At 33.6% G+C, this 7,695-nt stretch overlaps 1 long non-coding RNA gene across 1 annotated transcript; it reads right to left on the reverse strand.

Annotated features, from left to right (window-relative positions):
* Positions 1 to 2,478: 2,478 nt before the first annotated feature.
* On the reverse strand, positions 2,479 to 7,605 carry LOC125658999 (uncharacterized). Its single transcript, XR_007363873.2, has 3 exons — positions 5,252 to 7,605; positions 3,109 to 3,181; positions 2,479 to 2,542 (listed from the first exon to the last, which is right to left on the reverse strand). It is a non-coding gene; the product is annotated as an uncharacterized LOC125658999 (long non-coding RNA).
* Positions 7,606 to 7,695: the final 90 nt, after the last annotated feature.

Consider the following 7,695-nt stretch of genomic DNA (forward strand, 5'->3'; position numbering starts at 1 on the left):
CACAAAGTTTAAAATTAATCGAGCAAAGATTTTGTAAAATCCTCTAATGTTACATAAGGATAGAGTTACCTTGATGTGGATTGATCTAGAGAAAAAAATAATGGAATTTGAAAATGGTGGTACTGTAAAAATAATAGGCCTGTGGGTCATATGAGTCACCTTGCAGCTCTTGCTGTTCTGATTTTTCAATGATTTGTTTTCAATCTTTATTCCCATGAAAATTGTTTACCCTATGTGGCACCAATGTATATATAGCCACAAAGAGTCACAACATAATTGAACTTAAATTCACACAACATAGGAATGCCTCATGCAATATCAATATGACTTACAAGATCTTTCTGTCATGGAGAAGGTCAAGGTCAGAGATTATAGTATGAAATGACAGGTCTAGTCACAAGATATCAATATGCAAAATATGGAAGCTCTACCTTGAATAGTTCAGGAGATATTGAATAGGTTATATTTACTTTAAAGTATAGGTCACAAGGCTAAAGACTTCCATAAAAAAGGTCTTGTCACAAAGAATACATATATGAAATATGTGAGCCCTATCACTTACCATTCAAAAGGATCCAGGAAGGTTTCAGGCAGACAGACAGGATGAAAACAATGTCCCCTACTTTAGTCGCAGGGGCATACAAACAACAACTTTGAATTCACAAAACTTAATTGGGAACATTTGTATATGATTTATTACAGTTCTGATACTCTTGAAAAGACTTTGTTTCGATCAATTTCCTGCATATTAATTCCCATATAAAACTTTGATTTCCCGATTAAGTCATTGAAGAAACCACTTACACCCTGATACTTCCATATTAATACTAATTGTGGATCGTCCTGGTGTTGTTGGGATGAAGAATTTTTTTATAGATGGTTTCCATATTATTTTTAAGTACAACTTTGATCCCCTAATGTGGCCCCAACCTACCATGGGGCCATGATTCGAATACACTAGAATCTGCACTAAGTACGGATACATCCATATCATCGAGTTAATCATGGCCCTGCTGTTCTTTAGAATGTAAAACTTCGATTCCCTATTGCCGCCCCTGTGACCCTACTTCCAGGGGTCACAATTTAAATATACCTGAATCTGCAATACCTGGGAATGCTTGCATTCCAATACAACTAATCATGACCCTTTTGTTCTGTGTCCTGATGTGTTTTTTACACATTCTTTATCATGGGGAAAAAGCAAAAGCAGAAAAGCTTATAATTGATATATTTGTACTATTTTCAGATTTATAAAGTTGTATGATATCTCATACAAGCAAGCATTATGTGTTGGAATTTTCAAGACACTCAAGAACTTTGAATTTACAACAAACATTGTATATTGAATTTTTGAGATGTCTAAATTTCCAAACTTTTACCTTAAACTTACAAGTCAGTATCTTTCAGCAATGCAATCTTGTATTTTCAAGTTAGTATGCCTTAAATTTTCAATTTTAATAAAAAAATAATGCTATAATCATATACAAGTCTAAGTCAGTAAGTGAACTTTTTCACTAGGATGGTGAAAATAAATCGATGATTTTTTTTTTTACGATACTTCTATCTTTTTTAACGTTGTGAAATATACTGCCCTTGAAGTACATGTAATTTGAATATTTTGTAGTATTTTCCCCCCAGCCTCAGCTTAAACTGCTTTATGATTACATCATATACAATTACTTCCTTACTAGTAAAGCATTTTAAATACCCATTAGTACCAACATTTGCATTACAGCTATAGAAGATATGTCTGCAATCTATGGTAAATTTATTCATTGCCTTATAATTGTTAACTTTCACCTGAGGTGTGCTTTGTAAAACTTAATCAATAATTAATTTGCAATGACAATTAAGGCAATGGATGACTTACCATGGATATTGCAGCTCTTCAGAAAAACAATGCTCTTTACATACAGTAATGGAAAACATCAATTTTTTAAAATTGTTGCTCTTTTTCTAAATTTTACAAGCTTTGTTCTTATTTGGAAATTAAATTATCAGAAAAAGTTTGATATAAAGAAAGGAAAAACAGATAAATCTAGACAATGCATGTCTACGACCACAGGCAAAATTTGGAAAGGATGGAGTACTATAACTGGTTTATACTGAACTACAAAGTGTCAAAACCGGCATTAACAGGCTTTTGTTCAGATTGTCATAGCAATAGCAGCCATCTTTGATACAACATGCTGCTTCGTTAATTGAAGATTACTTTTATTGCTATCATGATTATTATTAACAGGAAATAATGAAATTGGACAAAACACAGTATAAAAACTAGCCATTTTTATTTCATGATTCTAACACTGATGCTAATGAAAGAGAATATAGTCAATATCCAATGCTTGTACATCTATATATACATTCAATCACAGTTGTGGAAAATAGTCCCAAGTAGATTGCTTTTACCCATTCAATATATTTCAGTCACAACAAATCCGAGTGCGTTGCATACAAGTCTCTGCAATACATAAGGCTAATTTTTTTCCACTACTGTAGTAAAATCACGACAGGTCTTCATCGTCAAACAGATCTTCAAACTCTGGAAGACAGAATTATCATGTTTTGAAAAGAATTGGAATGATAGTTATCAAGAAGAATTAAAAATTTCTATTGTTCACACAATTATGATACCAAAACCCCAAGTCTCTTTAGAAGATTAAATGCTTTTGGATTGGTTTAAGATTTTGGACGTTTAATTTCTGAATGATGAGATTTACAAATACACCAAGTAAAAAAATTAAATGCATAATCAATCAACCATTTAATTATATACTAATTACAAGGATGCATAATACTTGATAAACATGTGCGTTCTTCTGTTGCAGTGTGATTATGATATATGGATTTCAATCAATACAGAAGTTCTCATTGTGAGATCTATCATCCCTACTTCATCAATATAACCGCTGCTTAAGTTTGTATTACTCTGCGGTACATTATACCAGATGTGAAATTGTTTGGTTATATTCAAGCAGGCCGGATAGTCATAATGGAAATAATTTAATACTTTATAGAAAACAGCAATCCAGTTAAAGTAATATTTATCAATATATCAAGGCCTGTATAATTTACATGTTACAAAAAAATATTTTAAAAATTTCACACCATTAAAAAAGTCTGAGTGGACTGATTTTTCATTGGCTGCCAAGTCCATCAACAGTGCACTGGAACCCCCAGCCTGTAAAGAAAGAAAAGTTTGATATGTTTATCCCAATGTCACCTGACTACGGTCATACAGATAACTTTGTTGTCTTGTCCTTCTGTCTGGATGGAAACTCCCATTTTTGACAATTAAAGTACATCATACATGCACCAATTTAATTCCTTAAAATATCAATATATACCTACATTTCCAAATTGTTTGGATGTTTAGACAATTAGGTTGGATAATACTGTAACAACTAAAAAACTTCATATGTGCATTCATCATATGAATTCTACAGCCTTATAGCTGTGTAATTGAGCCAATCCAACATGGCAAGGAATCCTTGCCTAGAATGACATGCAGGCATTGCATGGTACACCAAGTGATTTTAGATTCAATAGAATATATAACTCCGATTGCATCCAGACACCCATCATAGATTCAATACAGTGCTACCAAGTTTCCGAGCTGATCATAATATTTTACTGAGAATCAAACTCATTCTCTAAGTGAATCAGAATTTATATTTGCGAAAAAAACCCACAAGATGTGTTTGTGAAACACAAATGCCCCTGATAATGGCCAATTCCAAAGATGGCCAACGTCACAAAGACAAATACCTTGGTACCAGTAGAAAGATCTTGTCACAAGAAATGCTCATTTGCAATATGAAAGCTCTAATATTTACCATTTAGAAGTTATGACCAATGTCAAATTTTTTAAAAGTAGGTCAAATGCCAAGGTCAAAAGATTTAGTACCCACGGAAAATTCTTATTATAAGGAATACTCATGTGAAATATCAAAGCACTAGCACTCACTGTTCAAAAGTTATTAGCAAGGTTAAAGTTTTTAAAAGTAGGTCAAACTCCAAGCTAAAAAATGTTGGTACCCACGAAAAGATCTTGTCACAAGGAATACTCATGTGAAATATCAAAGCTCTAGCACATACTGTTCAAAAGTTATTTGCAAGGTTAAAGTTTTCAAAAAGTAAGTCAAACTCCATGGTCAAGGTCATTGGGTCAAAAATGTTCGTACCTACAGAAAGGTCTTGTCACAAAAAATACTCATGTGAACAAGAGATGTTTGTAAAACACGTACATATGCCCCCCATGGTGCAAAATTGAAAAAGGTTATATACACGCATCATTTAATTGAGAGTAGTATCATCAATTCAAAATATTGGGCAGACAATATCGTCCTATGTCAAGAGTGGATTGACCATGTGACCTAAAAATCAATTGAGGTCATCTATTCCTTATGCTGTACCAGTGTACCAAAATTTGGTGTCAATCAAGGAAATAATTCTTAAAATATAGGAGACAGAATATCACTTTGTCCAGTTCAACCATTGCCCTTAAAATCAATAGGGGTCACCTTCTCCTGAAGATGTACCAGTGTAAGATATTGAGCAGACAGTATATTCCAATGTCCAGTTTGACCCTTGACCTTTGACCATGTGACCTCAAAATCAATAGGGGTCATCTTGTTTTAAAGATGTACCAGTGTACCAAGTTTGATGTCTGTCAAGTAAAGGGTTCTCTAAACATTGAGTGGTCAGTATATTCCCATGTCCAGTTTGACCCTTGACCTTTGACCATATGACCTCTAAATCAATAGGGGTCATCTACTCCTTAGGATGTACCAGTGTACCAAGTTTAATGTCTGTCAAGCAAAGGGTTCTCAAGATATTGAGCAGACAGTATATTCCTATGTCCAGAGTAGATTGACTTTTGACCTTTGACCTGAAAAACAATAGGGGTCCTTTTCTACTCATAGCCAACCTACATATGAAATATCATTATGATCAAGTGAATGGTTCTCAAGATATTGAGCGGACAACATGTGGTCTACCGACCGACCGACAGGTGCAAAGCAATATGCCCCTCTTCTTTGAAGGGATGCATAAATATCAAAGCTCTAGCACTTATTACTGTTCAAAAGTTATTAGCAAGGTTAAAGTTTCAGACAGAATGACAGACAGAACAAAAACAATATACCCCCAGCCCTGATCTTCGATCTCGGGGGGCATAAAAACCCATGAACTTTAGTTAGAATAATAAATACATTGTTAATATGTTCTAAAAGGGAATCTTTGTACACACATCAAAAATTGACAAGATGACAGGAAGTAGTACTGTAACTATGGTCTTCTAGTCTGCAATTTGAAAGCAAAACTTTCATTATTTCAATGGATGTCAGGCACAATGCATCATGTATAATGTATCAAACTGCACATTTGTATAGAACCGTTTTGTTTGATGATCAGAAACTTCCTGGGCACATTCATCTTAGTGAGATTAAAATATGAGGAAGTTCATGGCCACAGTTGGTAACATTTGTTCATTGAACACACATTTTACAATAATTCAAGTATTGTTCACAATGATAAGAAAGATTGACGTAGGTTTTGATACAATGTCCATCTGTTTCTCCGTTACCCACACTAAATCTTTGTTGTCCTTGCTTTATAGTATGATTTCAAATTTGGTACTAAATTGTTGATAATAACCCAAATATCCATTATGGTTGTGTCCTTGAGGTCAAAGTCAAATGGGGTAATACAAAATTGTTGAAACTGCTTTGTCAATTATTTTACATACTTTACAGGAAGTGTCTTCCAAGTTTAGTCAACAACACAAAATCATGCCATGATCTTCAATCATTTAATATGCTGCTGAAACTCCTGTGAACAACAGTAAGCAACATTGCATTGGATACGTGTTCACATGTGTTGACATTTTGAAATAATATCGAACTGAAGCATGATTGGTTTGAATTGGGCAATTTTTTAATCTCAAACTCTCAGATTATAGCAAGAACAGGCCAAAGGCCAATCCGCAAACAAAGCACTAAAGGTAACAATTATGTAAAAGAAAAGATGAGTATATCAGCAAATGAATAAAGATGATCTCTAGATATGTTCACTGAAATTTTATGATCCATATGGGCGCCGCCATATTGCTTTGTTAAATAGTTGCTTCTACAATTACTTGTGTTTTAATTTTGAATGCCAAAAATAGAAGACTGACGTTCAATTTGTAATGCAAACACCCAGTTTCCTAAAAATGAATGGTATAATTATCATTGTTACAGTCTTTAGTCAATCATCCAATAGGAAAATTGTAATACGACTATAAATATATCGAGTTCATGAGTTTCTTTAAGTGAAAATATACAATATATTTACGCTTACTTTTTTACTACTTTGAATTTGGTTAATTTTGTTTTTTTTATTGTCTTTTAAATTGTGAATGGGAGGTATTGTTGTTGTTTATAATTGTTTGATTTGAAAGAGGAAAAAAAAGTCGAGGCTAAATTTGACATCACAATGCAGTTTATGTCGGCTGGCATTATATTGGCGTTAAATGAATGGGCGTATCCTGTAGTTATCCTCATATATCCCCCATTTAATATTTAGATGTTACTGGGCATTTAGCGCAAGGGGAATTTCATAAATAATATATATTTTTAAAGCAATACAAACTGTAACTGACAGCAAATAAATTGTAAAATAAAAGAACAAATATTTAACATATTTGTGATCGAATATATAATACTTCATAGAATCAGGGTGAATCTGAAGTACAATAAATGAGGTGAAGACAACGCAACAGTGGTCAATTTCATAACTCCTATAAGTGATAAAAAATAGAGAGTTGGACAAACATAGACCCCTGGATATACCAGAGGTGGGATCAGGTGCCTAGGAGGAGTAAACATCCTCTGTCAACCAGTCTGTCTGTCAAATCAGCAAAAAATGTTGATTCATGAATTATTGTCATTCTGTCAGTAATTCCTGCACTGGCAGTGGCGATATTTCCCTATGAGTCAAATATTCTCGAGAGGGACATTAAACAATATTCAATCAATCAATCCTGCTCATAATCTCCTGATGTGCATTGACCTCGGAGGTCACCAGTTCGGAAAAAAGCGATAGAGAGGCACTGAGCATGTGTCAGATTTGTAAACCATTTTGAATGCGAATTTTATAGAAAATTCACAATCAAAATTTCATTAGAGTGGCACATTTGCGTAATTATTACTTTCTTACACTTATAGAACTTTTTGACATTTATGAATTGATGTAATATTTTAAAACAAACGACATGTTTAATAATTCACCTTAGTTTCTGTCTTCCTATATGACCTCGGTCTCAGTAACTCGATTATGTTCGGCAATCGTCATATCCATATTATCCGTGTATATGACGATGCAAAGGTGGTTTATACAAAGCGCTCAAACAATATTCTCTTGTTTATTTTGCTGAATTTTTCTTCAGATCTTAGGGATTATTTTAGTTACACCAATAGGTGTTATTTGGTGCATAATTGGATATAGTTGACAAAATACCGTCAGTTACAGCTTAATTGTATTGCTTTAATGAGTTATAATTTACTGTACTTCAATTAACTATGATTATTACTTAGGACACGCCAATGACCATTTAATGCTTCACTCAGTCCAACGGTCACACTGTATATACATATATTACAGGCTTGGACAGAAAAGGGGGGGGGGCTGAATATAAACCCCCCTCGTTTCCCC

Source organism: Ostrea edulis, chromosome 9, assembly GCF_947568905.1.
Source record: "Ostrea edulis chromosome 9, xbOstEdul1.1, whole genome shotgun sequence".
Classification (NCBI taxonomy): domain Eukaryota; kingdom Metazoa; phylum Mollusca; class Bivalvia; order Ostreida; family Ostreidae; genus Ostrea; species Ostrea edulis.